Source organism: Oreochromis aureus, linkage group 14, assembly GCF_013358895.1.
Source record: "Oreochromis aureus strain Israel breed Guangdong linkage group 14, ZZ_aureus, whole genome shotgun sequence".
NCBI lineage: Eukaryota > Metazoa > Chordata > Actinopteri > Cichliformes > Cichlidae > Oreochromis > Oreochromis aureus.
The window spans coordinates 35,778,872-35,803,141 of NC_052955.1; the positions used below are offsets into that span (position 1 = coordinate 35,778,872).

A 24,270-nucleotide genomic window follows, 5' to 3' on the forward strand; every position below is an offset into this window, starting at 1 on the left:
CTTCTCAGTTTCAAAGAACTGAGAAGAACAGAATAAAAGCATTCATTTCTTCGAGCCAGATCTGATTTACAGCTGCTGAGAAACACAACGATGAGGTCATCTTCACCCACAGCTGCAAAAAACCTACCTCGGTTTTGCTCTCCGCTACAGCTCACCAGACTTTCCTCGGCAGCTGTATGTCTGTGTGTGAGGGTGTGCGAGCTCTGCTCTGCTCTGCTGGCTCTCTGGTTTGTTTAAAGGTTGATCACTCCTCTGGCCTTGGGGAGGGAGGAGAAAGGGAGGGATAAGGGAGGAGGGTAGTGGTGGAGTGGAGAACTTGCATGGAAAGAGTAGTAAATGTGAGGGGAGGGGAAGTGGGGCGGTGCAGTGGGTAGATTTTATGTCCTAACACTGTCTAAACTGTCTTACTCCTCCTACCTTTTATGTTACAGCTATTTTCCCCTGTTTAAATGTATGTATACATGTTAGATGATATCGGAAGAAGAAACAATGAAATATGACTGCTGTAAAATAGAGTATTCATGTTTATCAAAGCCTGTAACTTGAATGTATTTTTTGCACGTATTATATAGTGGCCACTCACAACAAATTGCTTTTATAAATACCACTGACATTATCCTAAGCTGAAATGACGATTCTGTTTTCCAGACAGCTGGTTGAAATACTTGAAATGTGTGCTGCTGTGCTTATAGAGAAGAACCCGCAAATAATTTTCCACTAATCTTGCAATTCCCTTCAGCTCTGTGCTAAAGCCTTAGCATCTTTCAACTTATAAAATTGAGTCTGTGCTCTGCACATTTCCAGTCCGAGGCTCTCATCAGACTCATTTATCAAAAGAGCAAGCAGCTGTTTTCAGTGAAAAAGCTCTGCTACAGATACTCTACACTATCTGCTAACCATTTATTACCAAATCATCACAATCACAGAGCATTTTGCCGTTATGCTGCTTTGTGTCCACTGGACATGAAATTCACTGGAATCTGATTTTTAACGAGGTATATGCCAAAAATTTATGACGTTCAATCTTTAGACCTCCCAGCAAATCAAGTGTTTTTAATCAACATTGTTTGATCAGGATTTTTTTTAAACCCATTAAAAATTTCATATCTTATGCCTTATAAAAAAAAAATACATCTCAAGTCAATTGAGTGTTTCTTTTTTTTTTTTTAATGTCCCCCTGGGCTATCATGTCCCATATGGGCTATTGGTTAGGTTTCCTGGTTTTCACCCAGGTGGCCTGGGTTTGTCTCCTGGTATGGGAACTAATGTTTACACCATTTCCATAGGGATTATTGAAGTATTCTGATTTATATTAACAAACTGTTGTAATAGAATAGAAGAATAGAATAATCCTTTAATTGTCCCACAAGGGGAAATTTGGTTGTAACAGCAGCCAAAAAGACACATATACAAACAAACAGTACACAGGACACAGAACAGAAACATACACAATTTTTCTTACATATTTACATTAAGGACAATGGTTACTATATAAACAGAGTACTGTACAGTTATTAAATTAAATAAAAATAACTACAGATAAGAGGCAAACCAGGTTGTAGTGCAAATCGGTTGATTAACTTATTGCAGTTACAGCGCAGATGTAAACATCTATGTTTGTTGGGAGCAGTTCTGATTGTACAGTCTGACAGCTGCAGGGAGGAAGGACCTGCGGAAACGCTCCTTCATGCATCTAGGATGCAGCAGTCTGTCACTGAAGGAGCTCTGCAGTTCAGCAACATTTACATGCATGGAGTGGGAGACTCTGTCCATCAGAGATGTTATTTTGGCCAGAGTCCTTCTGTCTCCCACCACCTGCACTGGGTCCAGGGTGCATCCCAGAACAGAGCTGGCCTTCCTGATGAGTTTATCCAACCTCTTCCTCTCAGCTGCCGATAAATCGCAGCTCCAACATACAACACTGTAAAAAAATGACAGATGCCACCACAGAGTCATAGAAGGTCTTTAAAAGCGCTCCCTGTACTCCAAATGACCTCAGCCGCCTCAGCAGGTAGAGTCTGCTCTGACCCTTCCTGTAAAGAGCACCAGTGTTGTGGCTCCAGTCCAGTTTATTATTCAAGTGAACACCCAGGTACCTATAAGAGTCCACTATCTCAATGTCCACTCCCTGGATGTTCACCGGTGTCAGTGTGGTGGGTTTGTGTCTCCGGAAGTCCACCACCAACTCCTTGGTTTTCCCGGCGTTGATCAGCAGGTGGTTCTGCTGACACCAGTCAACAAAGTCCAGAGTCCACTGTCTGTATTCTGAGTCGTCCTCACCTATGATGAGGCCGACTATGGCAGAGTCGTCAGAGAACTTCTGTAGGTGGCAGCATGGGGAGTTGATGGAGAAGTCTGCAGTGTAGAGGGTGAAGAGGAACGGTGCCAGCACAGTTCCCTGTGGGGCCCCCGTACTGCAGACCAGTGTATCAGAGACACAGCCCTGTGACCTCACATACTGTGGACGTTCTGTGAGGTAGTCCAGTATCCACTGGGACATGTGGTGGTCCACTCCCGATAGCTCCAGCTTGTCTCTCAGAAGTCGTGGCTGGATGGTGTTGAAAGCACTGGAGAAATCAAAGAACATGATCCTCACAGTGCTTCCAGGCTTCTCCAGGTGAGTCAGAGCTCGGTGCAGGGGGTAGATGATGGCGTCCTCCACCCCAATGCCAGGCTGGTAAGCAAACTGCAGCGGATCCAATGAAGACCTCACTACCTAATACTACCTAAATGTAGATAGACTAGGTTTTATGTCATGATTAGAGATTAACTTAAGGCAGTTAACTGTTTCCCTACATGTTGTCACTTTTGAAAAGAAAATCTGTCCTATTGTAGTTTGTGCCTGATGGCCAGAGGACACAGACTGAGGACCCCACCCCCCCGTAATTACGCCCCAACACAGCAAACATTCCACAAAAGATAACAAGTGTCTGTGTGTGTGTGTGTGTGTGTGTGTGTGCATGTGCAACAAACAGAGTCAGGCTAATACTTTACTCCACCCTCCTGCTTACTGTCAACAGTGTGTGCGTGTTAAGGAGAGAGTGCAAGACTGAGGTGTAGCTATGAGAATTAAGAATTGAGGAAGGGCCTTTTGCTTGTCTCTCTCAGTCTAAGTATAAGCTCAAATATCTTCATCATCTAATAAAAGAACGGAAAGCCAAAATCTCTGATCTAATTAAAACTGCCGTGCCCATTAATGAATTAGTTCTTTGCCAGTGTTAGAAATAAATAATGAATACCAAAATCAAAAATACCAAAAATCATTGCAAACATCATTATTCTGTAACCATAGAACAGATTCCTGTTTCTCTTTGTGCTTTCTGGTTTTGCGTATTTAAACAAGATAACAAACAAGAAAACACGATTTGGATTAAATTACCATGTGTTTTTATTCTTGTGCAGTTTTATTATTACACAAATGGATTATTCCAACCAGAGCTTTGTACAAAAGGTTCTGACATTCTTGTACTGTTTACCTCATTTACCAGATGGCGGCACTAATGCAGCATTGTGTCCTTTCAAGATCTTTAGTTAGCTATTCTTTAAGTAACAGTAGTTACAAATAAGCCAGTTTGATGCTTAATCCATGTTCGAGTAGAACTGCACCGTTACTATGTAACAGTGAATTGTAACAACTGATTAAAAGAGTATGAATATAGTAAATGTGGCTGTTCATTGCTTTGTTTTTGTTTTGGCTCACTTTCAATATCTTCTTAGTGTTGTATTTACAGAAAGCTCAAAGAAAGAAAATCTGACTTTGCAACATATACCATTCATTTTGTGACATCATTTTGTGTCTCATTAAATTATAAAATTAAATTCAGCTTTGTTGTAATGAAGGCAAGCCGTTGTTCATTTTGCCTGGGGCACACTGAAAGTCCCCGAAGCCAACCTGTGGGGTCCAAGTGGGGCCCTGACTCATTGTTACTGGAAGTATCAGTGAGTCAGCAGGTAATGCGCTGTTTAATCAGAAGGTATGGAATACAAAAACCTCAGCTGTAGTCACCATAGTGTAGTCTTACTCCCCAAGCTTGAGATTATTCATTGTTTTACAGTCATCAAACATTTTTGACTGGTTTACTGGGATTACTAAAGAGAGAAGGATACATGCTTTAATTTTCTTCTCATCTGGTCTTCAGCCAGCGTAACTATCTGTTGATATTACAGACACATTTGCACACATACTTCTTCCCGTATGCAGCGCTGTTGCCCCAAGTGATTAAGTGTGGATTAGGTCAGACTGAAGGATATCTGGGGTTTGCGATATATAACACACTTATGGTTTAACATATATCACAGTTGTCAAGGGCCCAACATCTGGAAAAAAGTAAAGAGGAAAAAAGAGAAGAAAGCCATTGTTATTCTAAAATGCCTTCAACACAGGAACAATGTGAAAACTATTTGTACTGCCAAGCAAGAAGCTGTTAAGTTGATAAAGCTCCCCATCACAGGCCACTTTAAGCAATACTTTTTCATGTAAATGATGGTGTAAATGATGAATGTAAAAATGTTGCACATGGTGAGAAACTGACAAAGGCTAACTTGAACAGGTGGGATATGGGAGGCGGAGAAACCCTAACATTGATCTTGTGATGTAGTGTGGACAAAAAACTTACTTACAAATAAGTCACATCCCAATATGTGGATTTCATTCAACAACATATGAGGAGACATTACATGAGCAATCTTCGTTAATTTCCACCTCCTAGCTAGTATGAAAGGTAAAAGTCTAACCACCATCGTCAGTTTAAATTTAAATTGAATTAAAGCCTGAATTATACTTGGGTGCAGACGGAGACCTGACTTATTAGTACTCATTCCTGTCAAGCCTGGGTGTATGCATAGCTGGTGCATTGTAATGTAAATTCCCTGCGGACGAGTCCACGCAATCACAAAACACAGGCAGGCATTGAGATGTCACGGGCTCACTGTCTGCTGAAGAAATTTACATTACATAAATTCCCGTGACATAAAACCATGAATACCACACCACACTTTTTGCAACATGTTTCAAAATTTAAAAAAAAAAAAAAGGAATGCAGAAGCACATCATATATAGATCTTATTTCTGATAAAAGAACTCTAAAATGAACAAAGATATTAAAAGTAAAACTGAAATTTCGAAATTTATTAGTTCTCAGTAGTTGAGCAGTATTTACCTTGAAAAATCTCTCATCTTGGCTTCCTGTTCTCTCTTTCTTACAGATTTCTAAATCTGTCAGACTTTTCAAGGCAGATCAGGTCGTCTACTGATCAGGTTGGTGGTTCGATCCCTGGCTCCCCCTAGTCTGCATGCCAAATATCCTTGGGCATTATACTAACCCTAGGTTGCTCTCTGATGCATCCATCGGAGTGTGAATGTTAGTTACTAAGCACTTAAAATCAGAGAAGAAAGTGCTTGTGTGAATGGGTGAATGTGGGATGTTGTATTAAGTGCTTTGAGTGCTCCGGGAGAGTAGAAAAGGGCTATATAAGAATCAGTCTATTTAACATTTACCAATTATACATTGATTAGTTTGTAACTGTCTTAGAAATAATCCATTAAAATACACAAAACCAGCTTGTGGAAGCAGCCATGTTGTCCTGCCATCTTGAATACAGTAGCTGAGATACAGTAGACATCACTGTTCTGCCTGATGCCGTTTGTGTATGTGGTTAGAGGCAGAGGAGAAGTCATTGGTGCTTGTTTTCCGTGGAGGCCTGCACATTCAGACGTGAAGGTTCATACCTATGGGGAAGGGGTCCCCTTTACCAAAGAAGTGAAAATCCAAAGCATAAGAGATAATGCCATCTGGATAAAATGTCATCTTCTTCCTCCTAACCTCAAGCCCCATCTCATGAACTGAAGTCAGGACTCTAAACATGCTCATTCGTTATTACAATGAGCAGCCTAAACAACAAAAACGGCTGGTTGTAAGCTAACATGATGCCAGCTAATATTAGGCTCTTGTGTCCTAAAAATCGCAGCTTAATTGCTTGAAGTGCCAGGGGTAAAACAAAACAGAATTCAGTTGACTGCAATTTGCAATCTACTGACATCTAGTGGTGAGATTTTACACACTGTGACTTTAATGTTTTTTTTCTGTCCCTGGGAAATAAATAAACTTTTTCACTGCAATACTGACAAACTAATATGAGACAAACTAATAAAACTAATAATATTCTTCATTTCACCTGTGGACTAGCTTCTCCTTTACTCTGGCTTCTTTAGTTAAATAAAATGCTTCATGAGGTTGTTTTTTTTCTTAGTGGTTAACAGTCATTCAATTTTATGTTTCTTTATTACTCTCTTTTAGCTCAAGTTTTGGTCTCTACCGACACATATGGGGAAGTATCTGCCTCTTATTCCTTATCTTTAGCAGTCAGTAACTGTGTGCATGCTGTTTGGTGCTAAGAGTGAATTGCATGGTGAGATTTCACTGAAAACATTTGTGAGAGTAGACAAAACAGTGCACGGGAGGATTATGCAGCAAATCAAGCAGATTCAGCAAACAGACAAAAGATACACAGTAGATTTATTTACACAACCATTTCATTTATGTTGTCACATTGTGATTTAATTTTCATATTCTGGCAAAATAATATGCTAACAGCATTAACTTGTGGATCTGTTATGCTCTCATTCTCTGTGATACTCGGTCACACGCTTGTTATGAGAGATGTTTCACTCGACCATCTCTGACTGACGTTTAAAAGTGAAACAAAAATGAAAGAATGTAGATGTAATCAGGTCAATTCCCTGGTAGCGTTAAGCGCCCTCAGGCACAATAAGTCAAAACAAGGACAGACAAACACAGGTGGATGACATAGTCAGATGCGAGGAAGGTTCTCACACTGTTTTCCTTGTGGCTTTTATGGGAAAAACATGATGACTTCATGATACAGTTCACAAGAGTTCTCAGGAAACTGGTGTAATCTATGTTTATAGTCAGTAGAGATTGATTTCAAACCACCCTTTAACAACCTTCTTGTTGTTAGACGATGCATCATAACTGCAGTTTTCTATTTTTTTAACTTTGTACAAAAGATTCTGACTGCAGTTTTCTTTTCTTTTCAGTTTTTTTTTTACTGTTGGTCATGTTAATGTGTACAGTAGTTTTATAGTCTGTACTGTCATTGATTCTACTAATGTCAGGCTGCTTTGGATGTAATGTCAGAGTTTGAAATTGACATTGTTCCAGGAAACATGGAAATGAAAGATGTAAATCTGTATTCAAATTTTGCTACTTATTTTAAAATACTTTTTTTTTTTTAAATATCAACTCTCTAACTTCTGTTTATAGAAGGGTTACCAGTGGTTTCCATTTTAATACATTTTTGGTTTATTTTACAGCTGGCAACAATTTCAGCGCTGTATTTAAGCTAATGCTGTGTGATGTGTGGTCATTAAAGAACAAGCTGTTTATAATTAAGATGTTAATTATAAGTATGAACATGGTGAGACTATACGGCTAAACATGCCAAAGATAACCTCGTTCCGCCTTCGTATTTTTTCATTTCTCCTGCGTCATCATCCACATGCTCTTATATTTCTTTTTGAGTGTACACGCATGCACGCGCTTAGTCAAACACTTACAGTGTCCTCTCTTCATCATTGTTGCACTCACTCACAGCACACACTCTGACTTCTGCTTACAGACTAACAAAAGATTAACAAAAAGGCTCTGAGCTTGCCAGCATTTAACAGTGTAAGCCACTGCTGCTTTAAACAGAGCACAAATATGTCCACACTCGCTCAAACTCCCATGAACACACACACACACACACACACACACACACACACACACACACACACACAGAATGCATGCAGAAAGCAGAGCTGCCAAACAGTTCCTTGTCTAAACATGACAATGAGTCAGACTACATGTGGGCCAGTTTAAACAATACTGCTACTGATAATCGATGTTAGTGCACATTAAAGTAGTTTTATCATTCTTAGTTACCACTTGTTTATTCAGTTCATTACTCAGTCGAGATTTGTGGCCTTTAAGTAGGACAGTGGACTATAATTTACATTGAACTTCATATTTAGATAATTCTTGGATTTACATTTTTAATCTTCTACAAAGTATGATGCATAGAGATTAAAATATGGACGACTATAAATTATTTGATCACCTGCATATTAAAACATCTGTCATCATTTATTTAAACAGCTCTATAGAAGCTTGTTTTTCTTGTACAGAAAGTCGCTTTCATACCTTTTTTTCCAGGTGACCAGGTCTGAGTATGTTAGAAGCTGTTGATTTATGGGGATGTTCCAGCACAGCCGTCTTTAGGTTTTACACAGAATGAGCTGAAAAAAAGAAAATGTGGTCAGAAGAGAATGGACAGACTGCTTCAAGGAAGTAGCAAGGAAGACAACAGAAACTCAAATATCCACTTGTTATAACCAAGAGATGGAGCAGAACAGGTCTGAAGGCAAAATACATCAAACCTTGAAGCAGATGGCCTACAGCAGCAGAAGCCTTTATGACCAAGATGTGGTACAAGCAAAGTGTAACTAATAAAATAGCTGGTAAGTGTAGAAGCATACATTGATACACACAGACAACAACAACAAACATAAAAAAATGTTGGTAAAACTACGGTCAAAGTTAAATGGAATATGAGACCATGGCTGCCTCGATTTGGCCAAGAAGGCTTTGTTCTCGTAGAAACTGGACCATTAAAATTAGAGCGTTCCTCACAGTCAGTGCAGCTAGGATATTTTTATACTCTATGACTGTATGAACATATTAAGTACTGTTTTACAAGGCGCACCGGATTGTAAAGCGCACTGTCGATGAACGGGTCTGTTTTCATACATAAGATTATAAGGCGCATTAAAAGAAACAAAACAGTCAGATAAGTCAAACTTTACTCAACTCATTCTTCTTGCTTTCTCCTGTCATTGATTCATTAATGTTGAATTCTCTTGCAGCTGCTCTATTCCCATATTGCTGCAGTATATTAATGACTAACCTCGTATTGTGGATAGATTATCTCAGTTGTTCTCCTGACTGACACATATGGAAAAGATGTATATAAATCTTATAAAGTTTGTATCTGTCTTGTGTGAAACTTGTATGAAAAGCATACAAGAGTGAAAACAGACATAAGATCCCTTGAAAAATTATATAAATGAAGCTTGTATGTTTTGGATACTTACTAAAACAATATATGAAAGTAATGAGAAAGTGGCCACTTTCATGAGTAAATCATATAAGCCTTATATGATTCACTATATGAAGTAGGCCACATCTTATGCAAGTCTTTTATAAGTTTTTACTATTTCTTTTCCATATGGGGAAGTTTGGTCCGTTTACAGCATCCTGCCATGCGATTGCATTTGTCCCTAACCATCGGGAACTCTCATGTTAACTTTTAACTGGAAAACAGTTAACATTCATCTCCCAGCTTCACTGTGTTTATGTTATGCTAACATAGCTGTGTTGCTAGTGATCATATATACCAGCTAGTCCAATTTCAGTAACCCAACAAAAGTCACTGTTGTTTAGTTTTCTGTCTTCATTTATGTTGGAAGTGATAGCAGAGCTGTACGTTTGAATTTTTTCAAAAATCTCTCAGTCAGAACATGCTATATCATGTTTAGATGGAAACTAGCGAGCTAACTTCCTGCTAACTTCTAACTCTGTTAAATTTAATAAATTCTGTTTTCATGGATGCCTGGATGTTAAACTTAATTGTTACACCTGGTAAAGCAGCAATGTTGATCATTTTATTAAAGATGAAAGAATTTAGACAGTTTGTAACTCTCAGTGACGCCGCAGTGTTCGTTTGACTTTGGGACCTGAAGCAGATGGAGTTTTGGACCCAGATTAATCCGCGAGGCTCCTGACTACGGGAGCTGTAATGCTCTGACAATCCATCAAGCGGTGCAGCTTCGTAGCTTACCAAAGTTGTACTAAAACATTTTTTTGACAGATTTTTGAGCGCCGTGTACCACATAAAATCGGTTGGAGGCCAGTAAGCACAACCAGATTTCGTGCATAAGGTGCACCGGGTTATAAGACACACTGTCGATTTTTGTGAAAATATTTACAGTGGTGGGTTTTATTGAATAGTTGGATTGAATAAGTTTAGAAAAACACGGCCTCTAAGACGATGAACGTCCTTTGTCCTGCAGCCTCTGCGAGAAACTCCGTTGCTGCTTTTCATGCAATGCAAAAAAGCTTAACAGCCTAAAAAACTGCCAGTGCATTAAACTCTTTGAAATGCAAATCATTTTATTTCAGGTATTTTCTACAGTGAGGATTTAGTGCAGCAACGTGCATTTTTATGCCTCTGTTTGTTGAGGTTATTACCAGATAAAGGAGCTTCCACACTGCTGAATACTTCATCTGCTAGTGTAGCAGAACATGGACAGAGTAAGTATACCTGAGTAAAGACCTGAAACAATTCTAGTACTAGCAGTACTTGGGTCAGTGTAAACAGGTACTTTCCAGCAGGCTGAAGGATGTACCGCAGAATGTCTGACTTGAGACCACAGACAGGTGGCTGTGTCCTGTCACAGACCTGAAACCTACTACAAAGTCTCAAGGTCTCCAAAGCTAACTGTTAGCTTAAGCTTGTATTTTTTGGTCAGTTTTGCCATTTCTTTATTAGGACTCTCTTTTTTGTTTTGTTTTTTAGAAAAATTAGGTTTATTATAAGCAGTGTTGGGACTAACGTGTTATTAAGTAACGCGTTACAGTAACTACGTTATTATTGTGGTAACGAGCACGGTAACTAGTTACTATGCTAAAATCAGGAACGCGTTACTCGTTACTGGGATTTAGATAGGCTCGTTATTCATTACTTCGTGTGGTGGCTATCGCGGAGCTTCCACAGATTCAGTAACATTAGCAAGTGGTGGAGGCCAGCAGGTGGATGAGAGAAAGTGGAGGCAAGAGGAGAGACCCGAAGCGGCCGCCCGTCCAAGTGTCAGGTGAACGGAACTTTAGGTAAGAAGTTATGACCTGCAGTCTATCTGGGTCAGATATAAACCAAGTTTAGGTGGAGTTTATTTTCGTTATGCTGACTTTTTCGTACTGCGTGCTAGCTAGCATGACGGAGTTTCTATACAACTGTGTGGGTGCTGTGTTATTGATGTTGAACTTTATTTTGTTCATAAGATTAATTATTAGAGTTGCCAACCGTGCCCTAAAAAACGGAATCGTCTCGTATTCACAGAAAACATTATGCGTTTCGTATTGAGCTGAAAAGGAACACAGTTTATCCCTACTTCAGCTACAATGAAAAAGACACAAAGCTGGAGTTATTCTGTGTTTACGCTGCACAGCTGCCTCTTCTTCTCTCATTCTCCCCCCTCCCTCTCCTGTTTCTACTTCAATCATGAAACTGATCAATGATCAGCTGATCGCCTTTTCTGTCTTGTTTGTTTATCGCCCACTTTGCGCCAGAAAGAGGAAACCAGCAGATGTCGCGTTAAACAACAGCAGCATGTTTGATCAGCTGTTGTTAGAATTTATTTAATATTAATTTCTAGTATCAGCTGATGTTTGCTGGAGCCACAGCTGTAAAAGCTGCTCGCCATGATATTGGTTTGGATATGTGGTGAGAGGGAAACATGAAGATGAAACCAGGAGATGTCCTTATCAGAGCTGAACAGCTGATGGAGAAACAGGTTTATCTTTTAGGTCACATGAATGAGTTGAAGTTATGAACTGTTTCTGAGAGACAAATAACACCAGGATCCTTTTCTATGTAGCTGACAGCTGGTAACTGTGCAGGGGCAGATCTAGCAAAGTGATGCCAGGGTGCCAGGTAGGGCATTAACAGGGAAAGGGGGGCACAAAGAAATACTTTTCATTCTTATTCTCATTTAAAATGTCTAGCTTTTAATAAATAATTATCTGAGTCTTACAACAAACGATTGATAGATTGATACATATATACCATCAAGACAGTGTACATCACTGTCACAACAGTGTTTGTTTTCATTCAAAGGCTTTATGATTTTTCCTATAATGGCGGGCCGGTCTCTAGTCAAAATGCCCGGGTCGATTTTTTTGTCCCAGTCCAGCCCTGGATGCAGCTCATCTGCAGTCTGGTGTTACCTACATCTTCCTATTCAGAAGGCAGAATTTCTGAGTTCTGAGTACAATCAAAAGCACCACGACTGCAGTTTTTGTGTTGGATGTAAAAAGCGCACATGACGCTGTGACGTAGGCTAGAATCATGGCGGCAGTCGACGATGGTCCAGGCGTGGGATTTCTCTCGTGGAAGTATGCACATTATTTTTTCCTTTCTATTGGTAGGTGGCACAGTGCACTTGTGGCAAGTAAGCAAGCTAGAAGACTGGCAGTCTGGCTGGGTATCCAGTTACGGAAGCAACACATTAACAAGAGAAGTCTGAGTAAAACCAAAGTTACTTTCCCTAGTAACTAGTTACTTTTAAAGTAACGAGTAACTTGAAGTAACTGAGTTACTTTTGATGGAAGTAACTAGTAATGTAACTAAGTTACTAATTTAAAGTAACTTACCCAACACTGATTATAAGTCCACATGGTGAGCTGAAGTGCAAATTCAAAGCTCCTTCAAACAGACCAAACAGAGTATTTCTAGAAGTGCAAATGTGTGAATTTGACTACTTCCTGTTGGATTCTAAAGGTGAGAACAGGAAACCCGAATTGACTGGACATTATCTGAAGGTTATATTTATATATATTTTTTAATTATTGGCTGTTGATGACAAAACCAGAAACCTAATGCGCCCATTCAATTTTTTTAGGTCTTGCATGAGTAGACATGCAGGCCCACTGGTGGTTCTCATGCTTAAAATGGAGCTGGACCAAGTTTAGTCTGGGAGTCTGTAGTCGTGTCATTACTGGACTGGAGAAAGCGGTTCTTCTCATGATGGTGAGACCATTCCTCTGTGTGGACCTCCTGATGTATATAATGAACAGTGGTGGAGCTCTGAAGGAAGATGTTGCAAAGCTACTGAAGGCAGATGAAGGCAGTTTAACTGTTTTCAAGCTTTATCACTTTGAGTGGAAAGTTGTAGCCCAGCCCACAGAGGATCTCCTCAGAGAAGTTTATTACTTAGCTTGTTTGATAGTCTCCTTCTCCAGCTCTGTAACTGTTTCTCTCTGTGTGTCAGGACATCATGAAGCAGCTAGTAGATGCAGCCTTAAAAATGCACACAGAAGCTATGTTCCATCGAGACATCAAGGCTGAAGATCTGCTCGTTCAAACCGACTCCGGTGACCAGTGAGTGTGTATCACAGAGACTTTTAGATGTGACTGCATTGTGAGGGAAAATCCATACTGTCAGTTCTCTGGTATACCATCTGGCTTCTGCTCTTCATTCATCTGTCGCTCTGTGGAGTGTTGATCTTGATTTCAGCGTGAGACTGCTCCCAATCCATTCTTTCTGTCTGTGCTTTGCAGGAACCAGAATGTGCGCACCTTCAGAATTCTTCACAGCTGCTGGTCGCTCCGCTATAGGAAAAGTTGGACGAAGAGTGACAATTTACAACATCCTCTGTGGGACAATTTATTTCAGTTGTGAGATGTCCCATGGTTAACACTGTATGGAACAGTTTCCTTGAAAAAAATTACTGCAGTTTCCATCTTCATCTGGGCTTTGTTTTCTGTCCTCCCTCTAACCAGACTGCCATAATTTTTTGGGGCTATGTTGACGTTGAAATCCAAGGAATTGGGCCACTTTGGCAGAAATCTAGTAGCACCCATGGTTCCAAAACACAACTACAATCACATCTCAGCTTCACCTTTGGAAGTTAAGAATCACCTTCGGAGAGGACTAAATAAGCCGGCCCAATTTAGAGCAACAAATCATCTCCAGATTTCTCAATATTAGCTTTTGTTTTTAGCTTTGTCTTTAGCTTTGGAGCAGAATTGGCAGATGTCAACTGAAAGAAAAGAAATTACTCAAGCTAAATAAAGATGACCAAAAACACGTTTTTCTATTATGATGTGATTTATATTTATTGTTTATTTTTTATTTATCAGGTTATTTTATTTATTATTTGGCCATGCTAATCTGTCCACTGCCAGTGACTGCTGTTTTCACCTTCTATGAAAAAGAGTTCAGGAATGTCATTTTTATCCAACTTCCTTTAATATGGAAAAACACACATACATGCATCTCTTAACAGGAGTTATATGTCAGAGTTTGCACTTTATAAAAGTCCTATTTTTGGTCTATTCATTGTGGGAACACTTTCCCCAAGGAAAGGCATTCAACCAGGTCATTCCTCTTTACATTGTGTTTAACTCACAGTCTGTAAATTCAAAACAGCTTGGCTGTGATATTTCTGCCTGGAAACCAGCAGCATGACACAATCATACAATAACACAGTGTTGTGGCAGATTGTCCACTGCGTGAGGTTGACAGACAGGCTACCTGTTTGCTTTGATCCCAGTCTGACAGTTTGACACAGTGAGGTGCTTCTACCTGCCCGTGTGTTGACAGACATCACATGTTACTCAAAAACAGGCCAATCTTTGCCCCCCCCCCCCATGACATCAGAGTTTCCATGGGAACCTGTCGTGCTCAAACAGGGCCACAGAGACAGCAGCCAAGTCATGATGTCATTGACACTTCAAAGCACAACACCTGCATGTGGAACTTAGAGAGGGAAACTGAAGGCCATGCGGCTGTTTACTAGAGGCAGTATGTGACAGAATAAACTAAACTACCGATGACCCATCAAGAATACCAACATAGCTGAATTTGTTATAAACAAATATCTTGTAGTTGTGCATCTGCCACAGGTGCTGGATCTCATCAGAAAAGCGATCCAACAGTTGATTTTCTATTTTCAGGAACTGGGAAAAGTCAAAGGGAGGTAAATCTGGCAAACGGTCCAGGTGGTGAGTGTAGATTGATAGTGTGGTCAAAAAACTCTTGTGTTTTCAATGCAGTCTTGGAAACTGGATTAAAGTGCTGAAAGCTCTTTGTTTGTGGGGGGAAAACCCAGCTTTCATCACCAGTGATGATTCTTCACATGGAAATTGGGTCAGTTTGAAACAGAAGTTGGTGTTTGCTCTCTCCACAAGTTTAAAATCATGGTGAAACAGCAGAGTGTACAGAGTGCACATATAGTCAGACAAACTATGACAAAAGTCCTTGGGACAAGTAAAACTTTTTATAATTAAAAGGTTGGCTTCTTTAAATTAGGTAGTGATTTTTAAATAGGCAGAAAATATTTTGAATGAAAATGGTGTGCAATGAAAAGGGGAGCACTTGTGGTATGAGAAACTTTGGAAAACTTGCAGAAGGACAGGAGGAGGGTTGATGGAACCCAGACCAAAAGAAGCAGAGACAGAAACAATAAGCTTTGAATCAATCCAGGCAGAGCCATGGGGAGGAGAACGTGTGCTCAATAAACATCTTTGGGAGCAACAGCATGGGATTTGTGTATATCAGGGGCATCAAAAGACCCCACAGGGTCACTTTCAGTGTCAGCATTTGGTTTATTTTTCTAGCGTCTTCCGGTGGTGTTCAAAAGGAGAGCAAAAGCTCCGCTCTCCACTGATGCGTCTGTTTCTAATCGATCAGGGTACTCCCTCCACAAATGAGGCTTTATTACTTTGTTTTAACAAAAACTGTGCGTGAAATTACTCAAAATGAAGTATGAAGCTTTTTGTTTGTGTGAACCCGGTAAGAGTGTTAATGCTGTCCGGAGTGTAAAAAAGAAGAAGACAGGAAGCTGTGGTGAGTGAGGGTATAAAGGAAAAGTGATGGATGACACATTTTGCAAACTCAGTCTGACCTCCAATCTCCAATTACATATTCTTGTACTTCTGAGAAGTTTTTAAAAAATTATATTAACCTTTCAAAGTATTCCTTTTACTTAAACCTCTGCCTTCTTTTAGATGGAAGACACACCAAGTACGCTTGAATGGATTTTTCAGGCTCAAACAGGCCTTTGACTAGACACATATATAAGTGTAAATTTTTAAGGCAATGAGATTGTGTTATCTTACTTAACAGACGTTTGTCAGAAGTTTGTGGTTTCCAACCACTGTGTAGGTAAAAGTGTGACTGGGAGAAGGCCAAAACAAAACCTGTTGTCCGTATGCTAGCATAATATTGACGACTACAATGTAACATGCATAACTACAGTGCAATAAAATTGTATTTATATAATACCAAATCACAACATCATTGGCAAGGTGCTTTATATTGTAAGGTAAAAACCCTTTAACAATACAGAGGAAACCCCAGCGATCAGATGACCCCCTATGAGGAAGCACTTGGTGACAGTGGAAAGGAAAAACTCAGTTAAGAAGGAACCATCTACTTCGAGTGGTTGGGGGTGAATGCAAAACAGTGCCACAACACATGTAATGTGTGAATTTGCTTGTAACGCATGGAGAGAAAAAATCGTATCACCAAAACTGCAAATAATGTGTCCTCCTTCTACTAGCCTAAAATTGTTTGGTGGTTCCTCCTGTTCTGCTATACAGCAATATGGTGACCATTGAGCACCAAAAGTCAGAAGCTTTGTAAACATTATGAGAACACCCCCCTGGTATTCGCAGATGAATACCTCATGTGGCCATACTTGATACTTCAACACGGTTATGTATTCAAAATACTAAGAGTGAGTATGGAAGAAAGACAGTTGAGATACGTTACGTTAGCATTGCCAAATCTATTTAGTTTACTCAGAAAACATGCATGTCTCTCTATTGCTGACAAAAAAGAGAAAAGTGGCTATGCTGGAGTGATATAACAAGGTTGAAACAATATTGTTTAATGGTCTAAACATTAGCTCAATTTGCCGAAACTACTTGAGTGTACTTGACATCCACTTATCTTTTTCGCCAGCATTTCTGTCACAACCCTTTATTTGCCTTGTGGACACAGCAGCGGAGAATTTGCGCAGTGTTTCAATAAATGGAGACAGTGCTGTGTTTATGAAAACATAGATGGTGATACCAAATTTGCAGGCTTGTACCGCTCAAAACAGCAAAGGAAAGTGGAATAATAGACATAATGTTTATTCACTATTTAGAACATGTAAAAGTGAACAGGAAACGTGTGGTGTGCTTGTGTGTGAGTGTTCACTGCTCACAGTCACTGACGGAGCCGCTCTGTCACAGTCCAATAAAACATCTGGAGCTGTCTGCTCATGTTCTTGCTCAGTTTAGGTAAGTGTTTTTCAGACATTTTGTGCCCAAGGCCAAGCTAAAATATTACACACACACCTGTATTCATATCAACACAAAATATACTATCTGACATGTCATCAGTTCTTCTTCTGACTGTATTTGTCAGAAGAAGGGTTTGAGCATGACAGTAGACTTGGCACTCATTTAAAGTGGATCAGGTTTCTATCAGAAGAGACGTTTGGTTTCTAGATATTTTTTTTAATCATTTCTGGCACTGTGTTTGTCAGCTTCCCTAGAAAGATAACATTTCCTGTACCAACTAAAGCCACAAGAGGGGTTAGCGTTTGACAATTTTTTAATCCTCTTAACAGCGGTGGGCACACTAGACTGGTGGTTAGTTGTGCTTTGCACCATAAAAAAAGAAGACCCATTTAAGTATATGTTACAACTATAACATTTGACTGTGTATTTGTAAATAACTCAAGCTAAACATGTATTCCTTGCTTTATGTGCAACAAGTGTTGCAATAATAATATATGGTTAACAGAAAATTCCAAGGCACACTTGAACTTACCTCGGAGTGTAACAGTGTGTGCAGACAGTGCATTTTAAATCGACAAGAAAGTGGCTACCCAAACTATCCAACTTGAGGCTTCATCTTACGGGACCTGATGGTGCCTAATTCCATCTTTTATACACAGTCAGCGGTCAAAAGATGTGAATGATACACTCTCTAAAAGCCATTTTTTGGAGCCATGTGCACCTCTGGTTTGCCCGCAGGCAAAATGAAGACAAAACAAGCATTGCCGCTGTTTCCTAACCTTTAATGACATTCTCCACCAGATATTGTGCAATATCTGCATCTGCATCTAAAACATGAATGTTAAAGTACGCACATACTGGTTCTCACACACACACACACACACACACACACACACACACACTAGCTGACTAACTCCTCCAAGAGAGGTGAGTCAGATACAATGTGCAGAGGGTGGGAGACATGTAGTGAATGAGTCTGGACGGGGTGTTCTCTGTGCGACAGTGTCAGGATTAGATAGTGGTGGAAGTGGACGGGCCCCTAATGTCAACAGTAGAGAGGATACTCGAGACTGCTATAAGGATATGACCTCAAGAACTGGATGTGACTTTGGGGAAGTTTTGTGGATAAGCAGAAACTACACATGCACGCCAAAAACTGTGAAGTACTTAAAGGTTCTTCTTTGGATTGTCTTTTTACTGAACTTGAACTGTATAATCACAGGAAAAAATCAAACTGAGTGAGAAAAGAATAAGCTCTACATGCTGTATGCACGTCCTGCATTTCTTCCTACAAACTAATCAGTAAAGACCCACTGATAACTGATGACTGACGGTTAAGCAAGACCGCTTGCATGTATGTGTAAGTGCAAGATGATGTCATGCAGGCACACTGAGCCAAAATATATCTCAGTCATATCCATCAATTGTTCTTTCTCTGCAGTCAAACACACACACACACACACACACACACACACACTCTGTCGTATCAAAACTTCTCTGTGTTACCACATCAGCCCTACAACTTGGCAGCGAGGCCTCGATTTAGCATTACATCACCCTTTCCTCGTCCAGACCCTGGAGTCGAATGCACAAACTCAACCACACATGCTCACGCATTTGCAGGCAGAGCCAATTAGTAGCGTTATTAGAGAACATCCATCAAGCTGAGGCCACGTTTTTCCTCAAAGCTAAAGTTTGGAAAGACAGCATCATTAGCTCCAGCCAGCAGCAGAGGAACATGTAATCTGTGAGCACTTCTGCAAACACAAAAAGAGATTTACTGAAGCCGCTGATTTCAAGTGGACGTCACAGCTCCACCAACGCTGTTGCATGTAAAAAGAATGTTAGCATGTAATGGAAGCAGGCTACATGAAAACAGAAAGTGACGTCAGCATGCAATGTGGAAAGACTGCCCTCACATGACAAGCCGCATGCCCAAAAAGCCTGTGTTTTTTCGATTGTTAATTTTAACACATCACAATTTTTGTCTCAGTCTTTACATTCGAACATTTTTAATTCTCAAAGATTTTTGTTTTTCAAAACTATGTTACTTATGGAAGAGGAATTCACACTAAAAATGAAATAGGGGCATAGAAGTATCATTATATGTCTAGATTACAAATATACAGTGTTGGGGAGTAACGAATACATGTACCGCCGTTACGTATTTAAAATACAAAATATGAGTAACTGTATTCCGTTACAGTTACCGTTTAAAAGGTGGTATTCAGAATACGGTTACTTTGCTGAAATAAAGGGATTACATGGCAGTCTTTTCCTGTTTCATATATTAGGCTATCCTCTCTCTATTTTTGGTAATTCCACGCTGGTGCACCAATCAGTGCTGCTGCTCTCTACACACCGTTCGCGCGATCGCAAAGTGAACGGATCGCAAAAAGCGCAAATTCAAACGCGATTTCGATATGTCACATATTGACAGTGGCTCATCGATGCCAATAACATAATTACTCAGCTACATTTGCGAAAGAAAATGCAAAAGCATTGACACATATTTTTCCTTTCTATGATAGCCCGACGGGCAGGGCTGAGGTAGATTTTGGTAGCCCGACTGGAAAAATCGCTAGCCCCGGGACGTCGGGCTAGCGATTTTGCGAGCCCTGTTCAGCCATATTCCATATAAATCAGGTATCATACAGAAATAAAAATAGCTTCAAATACAGTCATGACAATAAAAAAATATGACTTTAAGGACTTAACAACATTACCTCAGTTATAGTACACCAACATCTCTTACACATTAGCACTAAGGGAACAGTGAATGACCTGGTGGTTTTTGTCCATAAAACTACTCATCTAAGATTACCACAAAGCAAAAGATCTCTCAGCAAAATTATGCAACATTTTAGGCACTATTGCCCCGATCAAATCAGTGAGCTGGGATTTTTGATTCTAAACATGAACTACTGTTACAGCAATAGACATGGACTACTGGTAACTCAATGTCCACTATATGAAGGAGCCAAACACATGCCTTCTCCTCCTGTTAACTGAGATGAACTGCTGGCATGTTTGTTTTACATCTATACTTTCCAGTCTCTCCTGGTGGACATGGCATACAGCATTTTACCTTTAAGCATTTTACATTTTAACGTTAGGCATATAATTTTAACAGCCTCTGTAAACTAATATCCTGGCTTGCTCGAGGCTGCCGTTTTCTCTGACAGTTTCAATCAAAATTAGAAATGCTACTCTGGGAGACTGAGATAATTAATAGTGCTGCCTGTTGTGCAGTTAGTTTCCAAAACACGTTATTCATGGTTACATACAGTTTTAGACTGATGTGGGCCAAAGCCTAGCATAGCCTGTAACGTTATTATGACGGACACATTTTATGAGTGAACTTAACTTTAAGTGACTTACAGGTTTCTTTGAAAAATACTTTCTTATATTCAGGTTCTTCCTTTTTGCTGCCATCCTCCTCTCCTCCTTGCAGGTCCGCGCAGCGCAGGCTTGCCACTGCTAAAACTAAACAGAGCTCCCTGAAAGGCACAGCCAATCACATTGGCCATATTTGTCACATGAGGTAGGACTCCAGTAGAGAACGTAATTTAACTCTTTCTGCACCGCTAGATGAATGAGACATTGACAGATCGTTTTTTTCTTTTTATCCGGTTTGTTTTTCTTTACTTGAAGAGATCAAATTATTGGTGGGGACATGTCCCTTCCGTCCATGCCAAATCTACGCCCTTGGATTGGTGAGTGACGATTAATTGCGCACCAATTCCTCTGGCATCATCTTATGCCTACTATTAGCTTACTATTCAAACCTGACAAGTGAAATCTCCCACAGCAAGCTTAAACATGTGAGAGGTTGATTGCGCAGAGAATCGCTGACCGTTATGTGAGTGCGTGTGTAAAAGCAGCAGGATTTACGCCGGTATTTTAGTTCTGCTGAGCCAAATAAGACAGGTCAGGGTGAAGAAGCGACAACCAAATAAAAGCCGACCACAAAACGGAAAAGTTATGACAAATCAGACTATGAGGCAAAAAGAAAGCTCAGCTTTTTTGGTTTCATGGACAAAAGAATTTACGTGGCTGGAATATGACGAGCTAAATAACATGATGTTCTGCCGGGTGTGTTGTAAGTTTCCCTCGATATCTGAGTCGCCAAGCGCCTTTGTAACTGGGACCAGTAATTTTAAGAAAGACCCCATCAGAACCCATGAGAAACGCAAGAAATGCATTATACTGCACCCAGTCTGCTATATCTTTCCCAGAACAAACAGCAATTGCAAAAAACATACTAAAAATAAAACAAGCACAAGCAGAAGTCCTGAAAAATCTTTCAAAAGCGTACTATGTTGCAAAGAGTGAACTACCATTGGCCAAATTTAGCAGTCTATGCAAACTTCAAAAAGCAAATGGCCTCGATCTTGGTTCCACTCACCTCTTACCCTTGACTTCAGTGGAAATTTCAGATTCAGGATCTGACACAGACTGATTCATGTTCTACACAGTTCTTACAAGTTCAGAGAAATTTCTGTTCAATTAGAACCAAGTATTTGAGTTGATGACTGTAATTTTTATACAGTTGTGATTTGTATTTAACAATTTTCTGATTAATTTTTGTTTCCTTTACAATATTATACTTTAATGTCTAATATTGTAAAGGAAACAAAACATTAAAAATTGCTCTCTTTTTTATTCGGGCTACTTAAATTTATTTTGGGCTACCAAAAGCTGAAGAGGGCCTGCCCGAAGGGCTACCAGAGATTTTGAAATTTTGCGAGCCCTGCTGAAGTAAACTAAAGCCTAAAATACTTAGTCAGTCATTTGTTTAATAGTAATTTAACATTATATAATTCACACATAAAACTATGAATTGTAATTTTAAATGGTTTAAAAGCATGTAGAATAGCATATGTAAGCAAGTATATTTGTCCTTTTTTTATCAAGAAGCAAAGACAAAAAGGAAGAAAAAAAAAGAAACAGAGCAGGGTTCAGTGGCTGAATCATCCGTCCCCACCAATGCCAGAACCAAATCTACACCCTTGAGTGTAGCCCAGTTGTAAGTAAGCTATTAAGACTCGACTGTACACTGTTCGTGTTTTCCTCCGAAACAATAAGTTCCGTTGGAGCAGCCTTTCAACGCATCTCTCTGTCTCTCACTAGCAAAGTTGACCCAGACAACAAAGTAAAGCTAGTTTTCAGCTACGAGCCCGACACGGAACCCGACGTATTAGCCAGAGGTCCCTTTACTATGGTTCAGAGCCGCGGACCTGTTTTATATACACGCGGAATATTTTTCTATACGAGATCGCTGCAAAAGGTGCAGCCTTACCTAATGTCCACCCTACTGTTACTCATTTTATATTAAGATTTAAAAATCTAGTTGGTATTGGTATGGCGAATAACCTTTAGTAATAGTAATAAATCACACAGCAATAGTACATTCATGTAGTTGTAAAAGGCTTGATAATATATTAAGTAATCCAAAGTATTCAGAATGTGTTACTCTCATTGAGTAACGTAATGGAATATGTTACAAAATACATTTTGGGGCATGTATTCTGTAATCTGTAGTGGAATATATTTTAAAAGTAACCTTCCCAACACTGCAAATATACAGTGCCAAGTAAAAAAAGTAAAAAGAGTGAAAAGCATAAGGATAGATACGTGTACATATATGTTGTAGCATTTTCGTGGATGACACTGAAGAATAATACAGAATATATTAGGAAATCTATAAATGTAGTAAATAATCAGTTATGAAATACACATAGATGAAGTTGACCTTAACCAATATCTGCTTAACCTTTAGATATTTCATATGCCGTAATCTCTTACTTGCTTTTCCTTTTAGTGTTTATTTAGATCCCATGTTCACATAAACAATCAGGTGTTACTCAAACTAGACACTCAAACAGTGTCTAAAACAGGGTTAGTAATTGGAGTAAATGGAGAGTCATGTTCACACAGTAAGGTAATAATGGAGTGCCACAGGCTTCTGTGCTAGGACCAGTTCTGGTTACATTATACATGCTTCCCTTAAGCAGCATCACCGGAAAGCATACCTTACATTTTCACTGCTATGCAGACACCTAGCTTCGGTCGCGGCAGATGGCCCCGCCCCTCCCTGGGCCTGGTTCTGCAGGAGGTTTCTTCCTGTTAAAAGGGAGTTTTTTCTTCCCACTGTTGCCAAAGTGCTTGCACACAGGGCTCATATGATTGTTGGGGTTCTCTCTGTATGTATTACTGTACGGTCTACTTTACAATATAAAGCGCCTTGACTCACTCCCACAACTCACTTCCCACTGTGGAAAGTGACATTGTGATGATGTCTTTTATAAGTCATTTTTGGACCAATAAAGGGGTTGTTTTTTAACGCCAGGCAACATCTTTTTTTCAACATCTGCTGAATGTCTAGTGTTGTCAACAGCAGGACCTACATATACGGGCTATTTATAGTCCAAATGCGGTTGTTGTGGACGTCTTTTCAAAGTCAAACTTAGACTCATTTTAGACATCGTTTTTAATAATGGTTCTACATGTATAGGCTCTGTAATCCCATGTTTTCAGAGGGTCGAGTGCACGTTTTCTGTAGAGAAACAGTTATGTGTGAAGGAATGCAGAGTGATCAGTAGGCATCTCCAAGTTGGGCTCTTGAACTAAAACAAAAGTGAGCAGCTGCACAGTGGATTTGGAGCAGAAATGTCCTGAGCTTCTCACAGACGGTTTGCAAAATGTGCACATCGACAAAGACTGTTGAGCAGATAGCTCAGTTCATACAACTTGCGCAAACTTCACTCACTTTCCGTCGCAACTTCTGTCAGAGTAGGCTGCCGATTACAACAACATTCACTTCCTCTTGCAAAGCTTTTCAAATAAAAGCCAGATACTTGTAAAAAATGAACCATATATAATGCAAATGAGCTTTTAAACATATGAAACACATTGTTTCATAAGTTTAAAAGAGCAAAAGGGATTTCAAATTTGTCTAAATACTTTAACCAACATTATTGTACATTTTAACATGGATTTCAACACATTTTAAAAATGACATTAAATGACATTTTTAACCTGGTTACAAACCCATAAGTTGATTAACTAAAATAAATAAACCAGTTAAAGAAAAACAGGAAAATGTTAAAAATCCCCCAAAATTACCCACGTGTACTG

The 24,270-nt window shown here is 39.6% G+C and overlaps 1 protein-coding gene across 1 annotated transcript in view; it reads right to left on the reverse strand.

Annotated features, from left to right (window-relative positions):
* Window positions 1-20,570, reverse strand: part of smtnl (smoothelin, like) — a 55,317-nt gene extending 34,747 nt beyond the window's left edge. Inside the window, exons 1-3 of the mRNA XM_031744124.2 lie at window positions 20,512-20,570; window positions 8,202-8,296; window positions 128-257 (exon numbers count right to left, since the gene is read on the reverse strand). The gene's annotated coding sequence lies outside the window, so the exon portion shown is untranslated. The remainder of the gene's footprint in view (window positions 1-127; window positions 258-8,201; window positions 8,297-20,511) is intronic.
* Between the last annotated feature and the right edge of the window lie 3,700 nt (window positions 20,571-24,270).